We start from the raw sequence: 15,329 nt of genomic DNA, 5'->3' as shown, positions 1-15,329 counted from the left end.
TATTGAGGAGGGCACATTCTGCATGGAGCACTGGGTGTTATGCACAAACAATGAATCATGGAACACTTCATCTAAAACTAATGATGTAATGTATGGGGGTTAACATAAGAATAAAAAAAAAAAAAATTCCAGAGGAAGTGACTTCAGCACGTTCTGTAACCATTTCCACCTTTACTTTTGTCTGGCAGACTTTTAATCCCAGGAGTCTGTTAAAAATAAAACCAAGAATATGGAAAAAACAGAATGCATATGTGTCATTAATGGAAAGGAGTCCTTAAATACCACATGAAACTATGTGACACCTTTCAAAGTATTGAAAAAGTTGCTAAAACCCCAAGCACTAGAAACAATGTTCTAATTTTGTTCTATCATATTACCCCTTACTTAAATTGATTCAGTCAATTACCAAGTACTGGTCAGGCACAAGGCTGAGTGTAGCAAGATGTGGCAGATATAAAGATGAAGTCCTATAAAACTTACTGTGTAGTTGATAGGACATACACATTATTAAATAAAATTCAAAGAAGAAAGTAAGTTCCAAAATCCACAGGACATAGAGGGCATTATGCTGGGTACCTGTAGGAGGGGGTACAGGGGTACAAAAGAAATATAAGATATAGTCCTAAGCCCTCTAAGACACCACAATCTGATTAAAGATATGAAATATTTTAATGGCCCACATAATTTTAAAAAATGGTTAAACAAAAGCTATATGGTTATGTGCTTCCTTCTTCCCAACTCAACCTTGCCCTATTCCTAACTAAATCCATTCTGGAGCCTCCTTTCTATGGTTAACAAACTGCCTCTCTCCTGACATTCTGCACTTAACATACTCAGGCTTCCCCTAAACCTATGAAATAGAAGCTAAATTATTCCCCAAGCCCTTCAAAGCCAGGAGTGAGGTAGACATTGTCCTTGATTGGAATGTCATTTACAAACTGTACAAGGCAGACTTTAATGCCTTCCTCACCATTTGAACTGAAATACATTGAAACTCTTTGAGAGTTAGTGGTGGGGACTAGAGATTAGATGTCCTGAAACTCAAGAGTGGGGGTTGACACCGGGTATTACATGCAAAGCAATAGGAAAGTAAGGAAAATCAGAGAGAAAATACAGACAGAACACAGAAAAATGAGAGGAGTCTTTAATATAGCCTTTGAAAGATGGACACAGAGCAGCTCAGATCCTGAGAACCCATTTATATCCCCCAATGGCTCTACTTTGTTTTCAGTGTCTTGATATTAAACCACCATATATCAAATTAAACTGTTTTGTTAATTTTCTCAGAAGAGACACAAGAGAATATAGAATATCAACTCACCACATTCAGAAAAGTCCTGTTTATTTTGAGCTTCACTAGTCACTGCCTATTCCCAACACTGATTTCTTCTATAATCCTGATCACTCCCAACTAATCCACAGAGACTCTGACATATCACCTTGACCTTATTCCAAATACTGCCACAATGCTAGGTAACTTGAGTATCATGTTGATAACTGTGATGGTAAATTTCATGCCAAGTTGACTGGGCTAAGGGATGTCCAGATAGCTGGTAAAACATTATTTCTGGGGTGCCTATGAGGGTGTTTCCAGAAGAGATTAGCATTTGAATCAGTAGACTAAGTAAAGAAGGTCCATTCTCACCAATATGGTGGGCATCATCCAATCCTTTGAGGGCAGTGGAGAAAGGGTAAGTATGTGCACTCTCTCTCTCTCTTCTTGAACTGGGACATCCATCTTCTCAGGTTCACAGACATTGGAGCTCCTGATTCTCAGGCCTTGGGAATCTTGGAATTACACTAGCACCCCACTCCACACTCTCATATTCCCCCTCCCATTTTTTTTAAATATTTTATTTATTTATTTGAGAGAGAAAATGAGAGAGACAGAGAACACGAGAGGGGGGAGGGTCAGAGGGAGAAGCAGGCTTCCCGCTGAGCAGGAAGCCCGATGCGGGACTCGATCCCAGGATCCTGCGATCATGACCTGAGCCAAAGGCAGATGCTTAACTGACTGAGCCACCCAGGCTCCCCCCACACCCACCCACTCCCATTCTCAAGTCTTTGGACTCAGACTGAATTATACTATAAGCTTTCCTGTTTTTCCAGCTTGCAGATAAGATATTATGAGATTTCTCTGCCTCAATAATTGTATGAGCCAGTTCCCATAATAAATCTCTTCTTATCTTGGTTCTATCTCTCTGGAGAACCCTGACTAATCCATTAACCCATGCTACAATCTAATTGCTTGATTATTTGCTCTCCTTCATTCCCATCCACATCATGGCCACATCCCATTGTTGCCACCACTGGAAATTGCTTTAATTTGATCCTTGACCTCCCTGAGCTATACTTTCCAGGACCCAATCCCTTAATGATAAATTCAGTGAACACATTTCAGCTCATGTGTTACTTGGCCTTGCTACGGCATTGGGCCATCATTAGCCACCCTACTTCCTTGACATACTTTTGTCCCTAGGCTTCTCTGACACTGTGACTTCTTGATCTTCCACCTCCTTCTTTGGCTGATTTTTCTGAGTCAACTTACAGCTTCCTTTTTCTGTTCTACCCCTATATGTGGATGCTCCTCAGGGTTCTTTCTTCTGTGCCTGGGAAGTGTGTGGGGAGAAAGACTAGAAGCAGGCTACCTCACCCAATTCAAATACTATCTTTATGACGATGACTCCCCGAGTTTGTAGCCCAAATCCATACGTTTACTAGATATTTCTGCTCTGTGTCCTTTGGTAGCTCATATTCTATACATCCAAAGCCAAATTCATCTTACTCCCAAATCTGTTTTCTCCCTTTCACTTACTCAAGTCAGAAGCATGGCATCCTTCTTAAATCTTCCCTCTCCCTTGCCTGTCACTTCCAACCCATCACTGACTCCCAGTCTATCTCCTGAGTGTCTTTGGACTGAAGCCCTTCATGCTTCCCAGTTATTCTGCCACCACTGTAGTTCACAGGAAGCCAAACATTATATCAAGTAGAATATATTTAATAGGAACAAATCTGAAGTTGATCTAATGTCCTTTATTTTTATTTTAGCAAATATATCCAATAATATTAAAATAATAAGATTATATATTTAGTTTTAAAATGTTTGCTTCTAAGGATATTGAAAAAATAACTGATATTTGGATTTAAAGATAACTATATTCTATTTGTGTGAACCACCTTCTAAAAGAAGATAGTCAAGCACATTTTTTTTTAAAGTAGGCTCCACATCCAACATGGGGCTTGAACTCCCGAGCCTTATGCTCTACCGAATGAGCCAACCAAGTACTTCAAGCACATTCTTAAATAGCACATTTTTAAAAAGAGGCATACGGTATACGTCCATCACACACATGCTATTGAATAAAGCTATTATACACCGCTAAAATGACAGACTGCTTTGGCAGAAGAGTGAAGCTATAATTCAAAAGCACTCAAGCCCTCTAAGACATTATGTTATCACTAGTTCCTTAAAGAAATAATGCCAGGAGGGACAGGAGGCTCCAGCTCCTCAGAGTGCAGGGCCCTAAGCAAATATGAACGCAAAATCACACATGGCCAGGACTAACAGGAAATTTCTTCCCTATTTTCCATTTTAACTTCTAGGCATGACATAAAAAATAATTCTAAATATTTCTAAAATACCAATCATACTGAAAACCCAGAAGAATAGGCATATAAAAGAAAATAAGTTATTTGTAAAAAAAATCCTCTGAATTGTTTTACAGAACAACTGAGATAACAAAGACTTTTTCTTCATAGACTAGTCATGGCAGTGAAGATTCAGTGTGGAATACATATCAACACTATCATATCTGATTCTTACAACTAACTCTAATAAGGAAACTGAGCTTGCTATTCCAACATAAAATGAGAAAACTGGGGCATGTGGAGTATTCTGCCTTTAGAATTACTAGGCAGGGTTTTGGCTTTCGGCTCGGGGAGGCAAAGGTGCAACTTCCTTCGGTCGTCCCAAATCCAGGTTCATCCGACACCAGCCACATCCACCATGCCGCCTAAGTTCGACCCCAACGAGATCAAAGCCGTGTACCTGAGGTGCACCAGTGGCGAAGTCGGTGCCACGTCTGCCCTGGCCCCGAAGATCGGCCCGCTGGGTCTGTCTCCAAAAAAGGTTGGTGATGACATCGCCAAGGCAACTGGTGATTGGAAGGGTCTAAGGATTACAGTGAAACTGACCATTCAGAACAGACAGGCCCAGATTGAAGTGATACCTTCTGCCTCTGCCCTGATGATCAAAGCCCTCAAGAACCACCAAGAGACAGAAAGAAGCAGAAAAACATTAAGCACAGTGGAAATACCACTTTTGATGAGATTGTCAATATTGCCCGACAGATGCAACACCGATCTTTAGCCAAAGAGCTCTCTGGAACCATGAAAGAAATCCTGGGGACTGTCCAGTCTGTGGGCTGCAATGTTGATGGCCGCCACCCTCATGACATCATAGATGACATCAACAGTGGTGCCGTCCCAGCTAGCTAACTACAAAGGAAAATATTTCAATAAAGGATGATTTGACAACCAAAAAAAAAAAAAAAGAATTACTAGGCAGGTTGATATACCCTTGTCCCATAGCTAGATAAGTACTAACTCTATCCAATATCAATTTAGTCCAATGAGCTCTGCATTGCCATTTGCTGCAGTTTTATGCATATGACTAATTATGCCAGTTTGCATTCCAACAATTCCACCTGTCCTATGAAGCAGTTTCTACCAGAAGGCCTTGGGGAAGCACATACACAGCTCCAAAGAATACCTGCAAACTGCTTAACCATTGATTAGTGACGGCAAAGTGCACAGTTGCAGAGAACATATTGGTTTTACTATGAAGGCACCTGGGATTTAACAATAAATGCCAAGTGTAATTTGGATCTGGAAACGATAAAGTGTGTGACTACTCTAAGATGTGATCTGACAGCTCAGCTCTGTCTATCAACCTGTAGGATGCCTTCTAATGACCCCCCAAGAGCTAATTTATATTACCTGGTCCAAAGCCAAGTAATTTGCCTTTCAAGCATTTCCTCAATGAAAAGCAATGACTTTAGCAAATAATTCAAACTGTTGCTTCTTTTCTTACACAAATCACTTTTACTCTGTGTATGACTTAAATAGTTCTTTTGTTCCAGACTTCTATAATCTTGACTTGATAACACCCATACAAAAACAGAGTACCATTCAGTCAAATTAAATTAATGCTGTGAGGACACTGCGAAGCCTGCCTATGTCCAGGTGCCTAGAGCTCTCAATTTTCCTCTTATTTTTAGATAGGAATATTGATTTCAGAAACATCTAATTGATTTCAGTGAGTCCATGGCTTAGGCCTGCCATCATATCACATTAAGTTATATGCCTTCCTCAAAAAACCACCTTGTCAATGGTATTTCAAAAAATGCCTGACATATGACACTGGCAAATTCTAAGTGTTACATGACATTCTATGTCTGAATAATAGGACATAATTCACAATATGTGTCTTATTCATTTTCAAGTCAGTTCTGTTGAATGACAGGAAAAAGAGTATGTGTTTAAGATACTATTTTTTGGGGCGCCTGGGTGGCTCAGTTGGTTAAGCAACTGCCTTCGGCTCAGGTCATGATCCTGGAGTCCCGGGATCGAGTCCCGCATCGGGCTCCCTGCTCGGCAGGGAGTCTGCTTCTCCCTCTCCCACTCCCCGTTTGTGTTCCCTCTCTCGTTTGTGTTCCCTCTCTCACTGTGTCTTTCTCTGTCAAATAAATAAATAAAATCTTTAAAAAAAAAAAAAAAAAGATACTATTTTTTTTTTCCTTAAAACTCCCAGAGCCTACAATGGCAAGTGTCACTAAGCACCAGTGTCTAGTAATGAGCACGTAAGAGTTGATCAATTCTAATGCTCTGCTCAGTAAAAACCAGCAAGTCGCTAAAATGTTCATTTAACATATGTCTACCCCCAAAACCACTCACTTCAAACATCTTACCTCTATTTGATTTAGCTTGAAAGCAAAATTGGCACAGTATTATACACCACTGGAGATTAACTTCTAATAGAGTTGTTAAGAGTACACATATGCATATGAATTGTTTGCCATTGTTTCAAAAAAGAAGTGAAGATTAAAAGAGAAATTGGCACAGATCTTTCAAATACTTAGAATGAGCCTGAAAATTAATTCTTGAAAGCCTTTTTCAATTTAGGTAAAAATAATGAAATAAGCATTTACAAAGAAAATAAAGAACACAAAGGACCATTAGCTAAAGCAGCACGAGCTTTGAGGGAATAAATCAGACCAAGTTGATAGCTTTTCTGTGAAGTTATAAAATTGATGAATAAAGAAATAAAGAAGATATCTTTCATGTTATGGATATATTTAAGAAAATATTGATTTTCTATTACTCAAGTGTTCTAACCACATAACCAATGGAATAATAACAAGCAATTCAGTGTTTTGACCAACAAGCAGCTACTTTGGTCAATGTAACCCTTCTGAAGTTTTGGCAAAGAAACACTGGCACTAGTAAGTTCCTAATTCAGTTAAACATTGCTCTCTCTGGTCTGGAAGTTACAACATACAGCATACTGAGATTTTTCTAATTCAAGTATTTAGGAAACCTACCTAATAGTCCTAAAAGCAGAATATATCAATGCATCCATTTAGTTTTAATATACTTATATCACTTAACAAAAAAAATAGCCTAGGAAAATAAAAATTACCTTTGGAAGACAGGGTTAGAATGTGAAAAAAATATTTTCTACAATAATGAGAATGAGAAAGTCTAGAAAGTATTAGCAATACAGTTTTGGGATATAGCAATCAACAATTTATTTATGGTAAATAAAATTAATGAAAATAAATCACTTCAGAAAAAAGCATTTGGCAAATGGTGAAAAGCTGAAAATTTTTCCTCTAAGATCAGGAAGATTAGGATGCCCACTCTCACCACTTTTATTCAACATAGTATTGGAAATCCTAGCCAGAGCAATTAAGCAAGAAAAAGAAATAAAAGGCATCCAAATTGAAAAGGAAGAAGATAACATGATATCTGCAAGATAGAAAATCAATACATAAAAATCTGTTGCTATTCTGTACATTGATAATGTAACAATCAGAAAGACAAATTTTTAAAAACAATTCCATTTAAAATTGCATCAAAAAGAGTAAAATATGAAAGAATAAATTTGACCAAGGGAGGTGAAAGACCTGTGCACTAAAAACTATAAAACACTGATGGAAGAAATTGAAGAGAACACAAATAAATGGAAAGATATTCCATGCTCAAGGATTATAGAAGAATTAATATATTTTTTAAAGATTTTATTTATATATTTGAGAGAGAAAGTGAGAAACACAGCATGAGTGGAGGGGGAGGGGCAGTGAGAGAGGGATAAGCAGACTCCCCACTGAGCAGGGAGCCCAGTGTCAGGCTCAATCCCAGGACCTCAGGATTATGACCTGAGCTGAAGGCAGATGCTTAACCACCTGAGCCATCCAGGCACCCCTGGAAGAATTAATATTGTTAAAATGTACATACTACCCAAACACTCTATAGATTCTATTCAATCCCTACCAAAATTCCAGGGGCATTTTTCATAGGAATAGAAAAAAATCCTAAAATTTGTATGGAACCACAAAAGACCCCTAATAGCCAAACAATTTTTTTTTTTAATTTATTTATTAAGGAGAGAGAGTGAGAGAGAGAGAGCGCAAGAGGGGGTAGGATCAGAGGGAGAAGCAGACTCCCCGCCGAGCAGGGAGCCCGATGCGGGACTCGATCCCCGGACTCCGGGATCATGACCTGAGCCGAAGGCAGTCGCTTAACCAACTGAGCCACCCAGGCGCCCAGTAGCCAAACAATTTTAAGAGAGAAGAACAAAACTGTAGGCATCATGCTCCTTCCTTTCCAACTACATTACAAAGCTATAGTAATTAAAATAGTATGGTGCTGGGATAAAAATAGACAGACACAAAGATCAATGGAATAGAATACAGAGCCCAGAAATGAACCCACACATATATCATCAATTAATTTATGACAAAGGAGCTAAGAACATATTATGGGGAACAGTCTCTTTAATAAATGGTGTTGGGAAAACTGGGCAGAAAAAGAATAAAACCAGACTACTACCTTATACCATAAATAAAAATTAACTCAAAATGTACTAAAGACTTAAATATAAGACCTGAAACAATAAAATTCCTAGAAGAAAACAACAGTGGTAAACTCCTGAGACATCGGTCTTGGCAATGATTTTTTTTGGATTTGACACCAAATTACAGGCAACAAAAGCAAATATCAATAAGCAGGACTACATCACACTAAAAAGCTTCTGCACAACAAAGGAAACAATCAACTAAATGAAAAGGCAACCTATGTGATGGGAGAAAATATTTGCAAATCATATATCAGATAAAGGGTTAACATTCAAAATATATAAAGAACTCATAAAACTCAATGATAATCTGATTTAAAAATAGGCAGAGGAGTACCTCTGAAACAAATAATACATTATATGTTAAAAAAAAAAAAAAAGAAGAAGAAGAAGAGGATAGCAGGAAGGAAAGAATGAAGGGGGGGAAATTGGAGGGGGAGACGAACCATGAGAGACTATGGACTCTGAGAAACAAACTGAGGGTTCCAGAGGGGAGGGGGGTGGAGGGATGGGTTAGCTTGGTGATGGGTATTAAAGAGGGCACGTACTGAATGGAGCACTGAGTGTTATATGCAAACAATGAATCATGGAACACTACATCAAAAACTAATGATGTAATGTATGGTGATTAACATAACATAATAAAAAAAAAAACCTAAAAAAAAATAAGCAGAGAGTATGAGTAGACATTTTTCCAAAGAAGATATACAGATGGCCAACAGGTACATGAAAAGGTGCTCAACATCATTAGTTATCAGATAAATGCAAATCAAAACAATGAGATACCACTTTAAACCTGTGAGATTGGCTATTATCAAAAACACAAGAAATAACAAGTTTTGGCAAGGATATAGAGAAAAGGGAACTCTCACACACTGTTGGTAGGAATGTAAATTGCTGTAGCCACTATAGAAAAGAGTATTGAGGATCCTCAAAAAACTAAAAATAGAAATATCATATGATCCAGCAATTCCACTTCAAGGTATTTATTCAAAGAAAAAGAAAGCACTAACTCAAAAAGATATATGCACATCCATGTTCATTGCAGTATTATTTACAATAGCTAAGATATGGAAGTAACCTAAGTGTCCATGGATGGACAAATGGATAAAGAAGATGCTGCATATACACACAATGGAATATTCTGTAGACTTAAAAAAGAGGGAATTTTGTCATCTCCCCCTACACACATGAAGAGGTCATGTGACCACACAGCAAGATGGGTGGAAGCCACCCACAAGCCAAGTAAAGAAGCCTCACAATGAAACTCCTTGCCAGCACCTCAATCTTGGATTTCCCAGCCTCTAGAACTATGAGAAATAAAACTCTGTTGTTTAAGACCCTCAGTCTATGGCATTTATTGTGGCAGCCTGAGCTGACTAAATCAGGATAGGTCAAAAATAAAACTCCAATTTTCAATCTAGATTCATGGGGAAAATGACGATGACTCTGATTAACAGGAAGGAAAAGATTTAGTCTGAGGAGAGACCAATCTAAAGCCAGATAATTTAGGTCAACTTTAGCTGTTCCTAACATATGCAAATCAAATGGGGCTATGTGTCTTATATATAATAAAAACAAATATAATTGAGTATAAAATGCTAATGCATGGGTATGTCTCTCCGGGATGATCACACAATGATTTTACATTAGAAACAATAGGATTAGCAAAGCTATAAGAATGTAAAAAAAAATTATTTGAAACTCTCTGCTACTGGTTTATATTTGAGTGTTTCTATTTATTCTTCTCTAATGATGTTGGTAATAAGCTTTTCAAACAATCTTACTGCCAGGATTTGAAGTATTATATTCACATTGCTTTGACTTTTATTATGTTTTTATTATGATATGCCAGTTGGCACATAATGAGAGGAAAATCACTTAATACCCATTTAGACCAAAAAGGTTTTTCCATTACCTAACTTAAAATGATAAAACAATCATAGGAAGGTTTTTTTATTTATTTTTTTTTTTTTAAAGATTTTATTTATTTATTTGAGAGAGAGAGAATGAGAGAGAGCACATGAGAGGGGGGAGTGTCAGAGGGAGAAGCAGGCTCCCTGCCGAGCAGGGAGCCCGATGCGGGACTCGATCCAGGGACTCCAGGATCATGACCTGAGCCGAAGGCAGTCGCTTAACCAACTGAGCCACCCAGGCGCCCAGGAAGGTTTTTTTAAAAACGTAATCAGCCAGGTATTATTCTGATAATCACACCAAATCTTCAGGACTGATTTTTTTCTCTTACTGGATTTGTGTTGTTAAGATAGTTCTCAAATGATTGATGGATGTCTACCCAGTAATGGGCCATGTCAAAGTTAGTCTCCTAGGATCAATTCAACCACACCTATGCATGAGCTGTAGTAATTTAGAATTAAGTATTTGGAACAAATACTTTTCTCTTGTTGACTTCCATTGATGTTTTATCAAAACCAACACCATCTTTTTTCCATTTAGTCTAATAAGGATATTTGTAGAGACAAGTTGAAACGTGGGTAAAATATTTTGCTTCTCCAAAAAAGCTCAAAAAAACAAAAATTAGCGTCATCACAATCAGCAACAGGCTGAAATAGTCTTTTTTTTTTTTTAAGTTAAAAGAAAAAGAAAAAAAAGACCAAACTCACTGATAGGGATTTCATGATACATTCAGTGGAATATGATTCAGCATAAATCAGTAAAAAGCCTTGAAGACAAGGAAACTGGTTTTTATTTCTGTTTCTTGGGGAGACTGACATAAAATAGACACTCCATATAAATACTGGGTAAGGAAAGGAAAGAAAAAAAGTCATGGGGAAGAGAGGAAAAAAGAGTGGGAAAGGAGAAAGAAAGGGAGAAAGACAGAAACCACATTAAAGGCTTTAAATCCATGATTAGCTTGGTATCTTAGGTTCTCCAGAAAGCAGACACTGAATCAAGGACTGAGTGCATCTAATTTATTTGGGAGGGGCAAGGACACCCACATTGGACGGAGGGTGGTACAGAAAGGGAAGGAAAAGCAAACAAGGATGTATTATTAAGGCAGCAAGCACTGTGGGCATTTGATGAGGATGAAAGGGAAGCTCTTGGAAACAGTGCAAAATGCATGCTTCCCATCTAAGGCACAAGATAGCTGGAGTGAATTTATCCCCACAGTCTTCATAACTGGTTAGGGGCTACCCCCGTTACTTCTCAGGCACATTCGGCCTGCTGTGCAAACGTCTCAGATGTTGGAAGTCAGGCTGGCATGAGCAGAAAGGGTAAAGGGATCCCAGGGATATGAATGAAGAACTGACAGCATTGTTACACTCAGCAACCAAAGAGAAATTTCCATTAAGTTATGTCCAAAAACAAAGAAAGAAGCTAGGTTGGAATATATAAACTTGGCATGTTCTGGTGCATCAATTAACAGATTTTAGGCTTCTATATTAGAAGAATCTGTTTTACAGTGGTAGGAATCAGTCTAAGGCAAATTTAAGGAGAGATACAGCATGATAACAAACCAAACCAATCAAACAAACAAACAAACAAAAAAACTGTATCTAATTCTCACCAGTATCAAACTTCCTTAGAGACAGTCAATTGCCTGACGCAATTATCCTGAAGGAAATAAGTATGTAAAACAGACAAGACAGAAAGCTTAGTTATATGTCTCTGGGAGAGGTCTGGAGAGGCAAAGATTCCCTTAGCTAGGAATTGGTAAGTAAAACAAAAACAACCTTCAGCAGCATCCTCTTTCGAGGAATGGCTAATCAAGGTGATTATAAAGAAATCTATGAAAATATTCTCCTGGCACTTATTAAGTAAAAATATGTTCTTATTAACTCTTTATACAAGCCACATGAGTATGCTGTTGTTGTTAAAGCTGTATTTTCTGCTAACTTGAAAGCACTGTATCAAATGTCACATAAATTCAAAACAATTACATATGTATATAGGTACACTTTTTTCATTTCTGACTATTTGCAATCATTTCTAACCCCAGTTAATAAAATTACCTTCAGGCGAAGTTTAACTTATGATTCACTAAGCATTCAGCAAATGCCTTTATGAACAAAGCACAGGACTAAGCTTTGCGACATGAAGAAGAAATCACGGTGATTGCTCTCAAGAAATTTATGACCTAGAAAGGAGATATGATGGGTGTGTAGAAAAATTAAGGTTGCTAAGTGCCATCACAGAAAATAAGCTATGGAAAAGTCAGAGGGGATAGTTAATTTTGTGTGAGGGAGGGTCAGGTGGCATTTGAACAAAGCCTTAAACCACTTCCAGGATTTGGACGTGTGGAGAGGGATAATAGCATTCCATGGGTACAGAACAGCACAAAGACATGTGGCAAAATAACCTGAATGATTTACAGATATGAACATAGTGTTCGATGTGGCTAGAGCATGGAATGTATACGAGGGAAAGGAAATTAGAGTCAGAAACAGATTCGTAAAAGGTAGTGAAGGTCCCAGAGCTGCACTATTAGGGTAGCCATTAGCCACATGTGACATTGAACTCTTGAAATGTAGCTAGAAACATATTTCAAAGACTTAGTAGAAAAACAGTATAAAATATTGATGATATGTTGAAATAATATTTTAATATATTGGGTTAAAATGTATTTCTTTTCACTTTTTTAACATGGCTATGACACCATTTTAAATTACACATGTGGTGGAAATTGTCTTCTATTCTAGAACAATAGGTAGAATGCTTATGCTTTTTCTATAAGAAGCTGGGAGCCTTAGGGTTAAGAGTGAATGACTGAGTGACGCAATTAGGTATCTGCTTTAAAATGATTAATCTTGATTTAAAGGGGAGAGGGTAGAGCAGAAGGAAGATAGAAAAACATACAAGATGTAATGAGGTCAGTGGCAGTGGGTGTGCAAAAAAGGAGATATATGTGGGACTCCTGGGTGGCTCCGTCGTTAAGCGTCTGCCTTTGGCTCAGGTCATGATCCCAGGGTCCTGGGATCGAGCCCCACATCGGGCTCCCTGCTAGGCGGGGAGCCTGCTTCTCCCTCTCCCACTCCCCCTGCTTGTGTTCCCTCTCTTGCTGTCTCTCTCTGTCAAATAAATAAATAAAATCTTTAAAAAAAAAAAAAAAGAAGATGGATGTAAGTGATGTTGGGGAGGTAGAATTGTCAGTATTTGGCAGGAAATCAGAAGCCATGTATAGGAAAGCACAGAAGTCAAGCACAATGCCAAGTTAGTGGAAGAAGTGGCTGGAATAAAGGCAATGATGTTAACAAAACAGCCAGAGGGAATTGGTTAAAAGAAAAAAAAGGTGGGTTCAGCTTGAGACCTAATGAGTTTTAGGTCCATAGGACATATAAGTGGAAGAGCTGAGCAGACAGAAACATGTGAGAACAGATGCTCCTACAATTTGAGAGATTTTCAAAGACCATAAAGAGAGAGTGAGGAAAAAAAAAAAAAACACTAACAGATTTTCTTAAATAGCAGTTTTTACTCAAGAAACAAAGTCCTCTTGTTCCTCTTAGATCAGGCATACAGACCACAGCTTCATGTGCTACCAAAAACATTGTAACAAATTGTCAAATATCATCAGATAATGGTGTCTTTAAAAGGAAGTTCAAGCTATGGAAAAGCAGAAAATAAGGGAAAACGCCATTTAGCTCTTATTTATTGAGCTCCACTAAGAGTCAGGCAAAGCATAGCATGCTGGAGAGGTGGACATGAATGAGGCCTCACCCTATCCTGAGAGCATTCATAATCACATAGTGTTTTCTCAGGTAAAGTGAAAATGCTGGGGAATGAGGAAGCTGGTACAAAAATCTGTCAAACCTTTAAGCTGTAAAGATGTATAGAAACAAAACCTGAGGCAGAATGGTGCCGTTTCAAGAATGGTACTATTCTTTCATTTTGTGACTGGTTTAGTATAATACTAGCCTTAACACTTTTTAGCATTCTGTATCTTTAAGCTTATTTTTTTATGTTGATATTTTGGAATCATTTCTTTCCAGTGGAGACCAAGTCTGTTTTGTGTTTTATGCGAAGTCATGTCCCTAATTTAAAAATACCATTTCTGTGATCAAAATACCCACAGGAGCCTCCTTACAGCGAAGAAAACTACATCTTGCAAACTAGAAAATAACCATATCCATTTATTTACTAGTGAGGCAAATGACAATACCACATTCAATTCTCAAAGCATTAACTGGAATTGTATCACGGTCCACATGCAATTGTACAGGGCTTGGTTGGTAGCGCTCTAACACACAGAACATTTCGATGTTTGGGGGCAGGGGGAACAAGGACATTGAAGCCTTGAAGAATCATTAACTTCTCAAGAAAGTCTGACCCCCGAGTGACAGGAATAAAGAATACAAACATTTTTCAGAGAAATGGCACAGAATTGCCATGGTTGAAGAAACCAAATAATATAAACAGAAACTATCATCATGTCTGACAGAGTGTAAATACTGCACAATATTAGGGCTGAGTTCTGTGATTTCCATTGACTGAGGGTGAGTCACAGTTTTTCCAGATCTATACTGGTGGTTCTGGTGGAACACAGTGTAAAATTCCTTAAGAAAAGAAGACACAAGTCTAAAAAACGGCCGAGTGTGGCAATTTCTTGGTACTGATAAATTATATACTCACTTTGACTCACTTTCCTTCCAAAAACAGAATAGAAAAGATAGATGCAGATCTAAGATCATGCTTTGTCAGAATCCTGATGATACATTCTAGAATACAGTCATGGCATTGGGGAGAGCTGATAGCACGTCTTTATGCTTATAACTAACCCTAAAAGAAGAAAATATGATTGAATGATCGTTCTAATAACACAGGAATAAATGATGATACAGTGACAGATCAGACAAAGGAGTTCTTTCTCAGAGGAAAAATATTACTGCAATTTCATTTTAACTTGAACTAAACTATTATTTGGTAAAACTCTATAGATCCTTAAAGAATATTAATTCAAATCTTCTAAGCTGTCAGTGAAATACACTATAACTTTTTTCTTCTTCATTACTTCAGAAGTCCTGATGGTAGAATGAAGATGTAGTCCCCACTATAGAAAATGTCATTTTATGTGACCCTTATGATGATTATGGGAAAATCAAGGCACTGATCTTACCCTCATTCCACACTTATTTTTTTAAAAAAAATACATACATACATGTACATACTGTACATAGATTATATCATTTAATTCTCATTCTACCTTATGAGATCCTAAAACAGGAAGGCCAAGGATTGA

General features: G+C 37.7%; 1 long non-coding RNA gene and 1 pseudogene across 1 annotated transcript in view; one reads left to right on the top strand and one right to left on the bottom strand.

Annotated features, from left to right (window-relative positions):
• The window catches only part of LOC145723041 (uncharacterized), a 312,601-nt gene that overhangs the window by 184,840 nt on the left and 112,432 nt on the right, over window positions 1-15,329 (bottom strand). The gene's annotated exons all lie outside the window — the stretch shown is intronic.
• Window positions 3,926-4,497, top strand: LOC102748130 (large ribosomal subunit protein uL11 pseudogene; annotated as a pseudogene).

Source organism: Leptonychotes weddellii, chromosome 8, assembly GCF_054177405.1.
Source record: "Leptonychotes weddellii isolate Sample4059 chromosome 8, ASM5417740v2, whole genome shotgun sequence".
Taxonomy (NCBI): Eukaryota; Metazoa; Chordata; class Mammalia; order Carnivora; family Phocidae; genus Leptonychotes; species Leptonychotes weddellii.
Note: the sequence above shows the minus strand (reverse complement) of the source record. Positions and strands in the feature narration are given on the sequence as shown.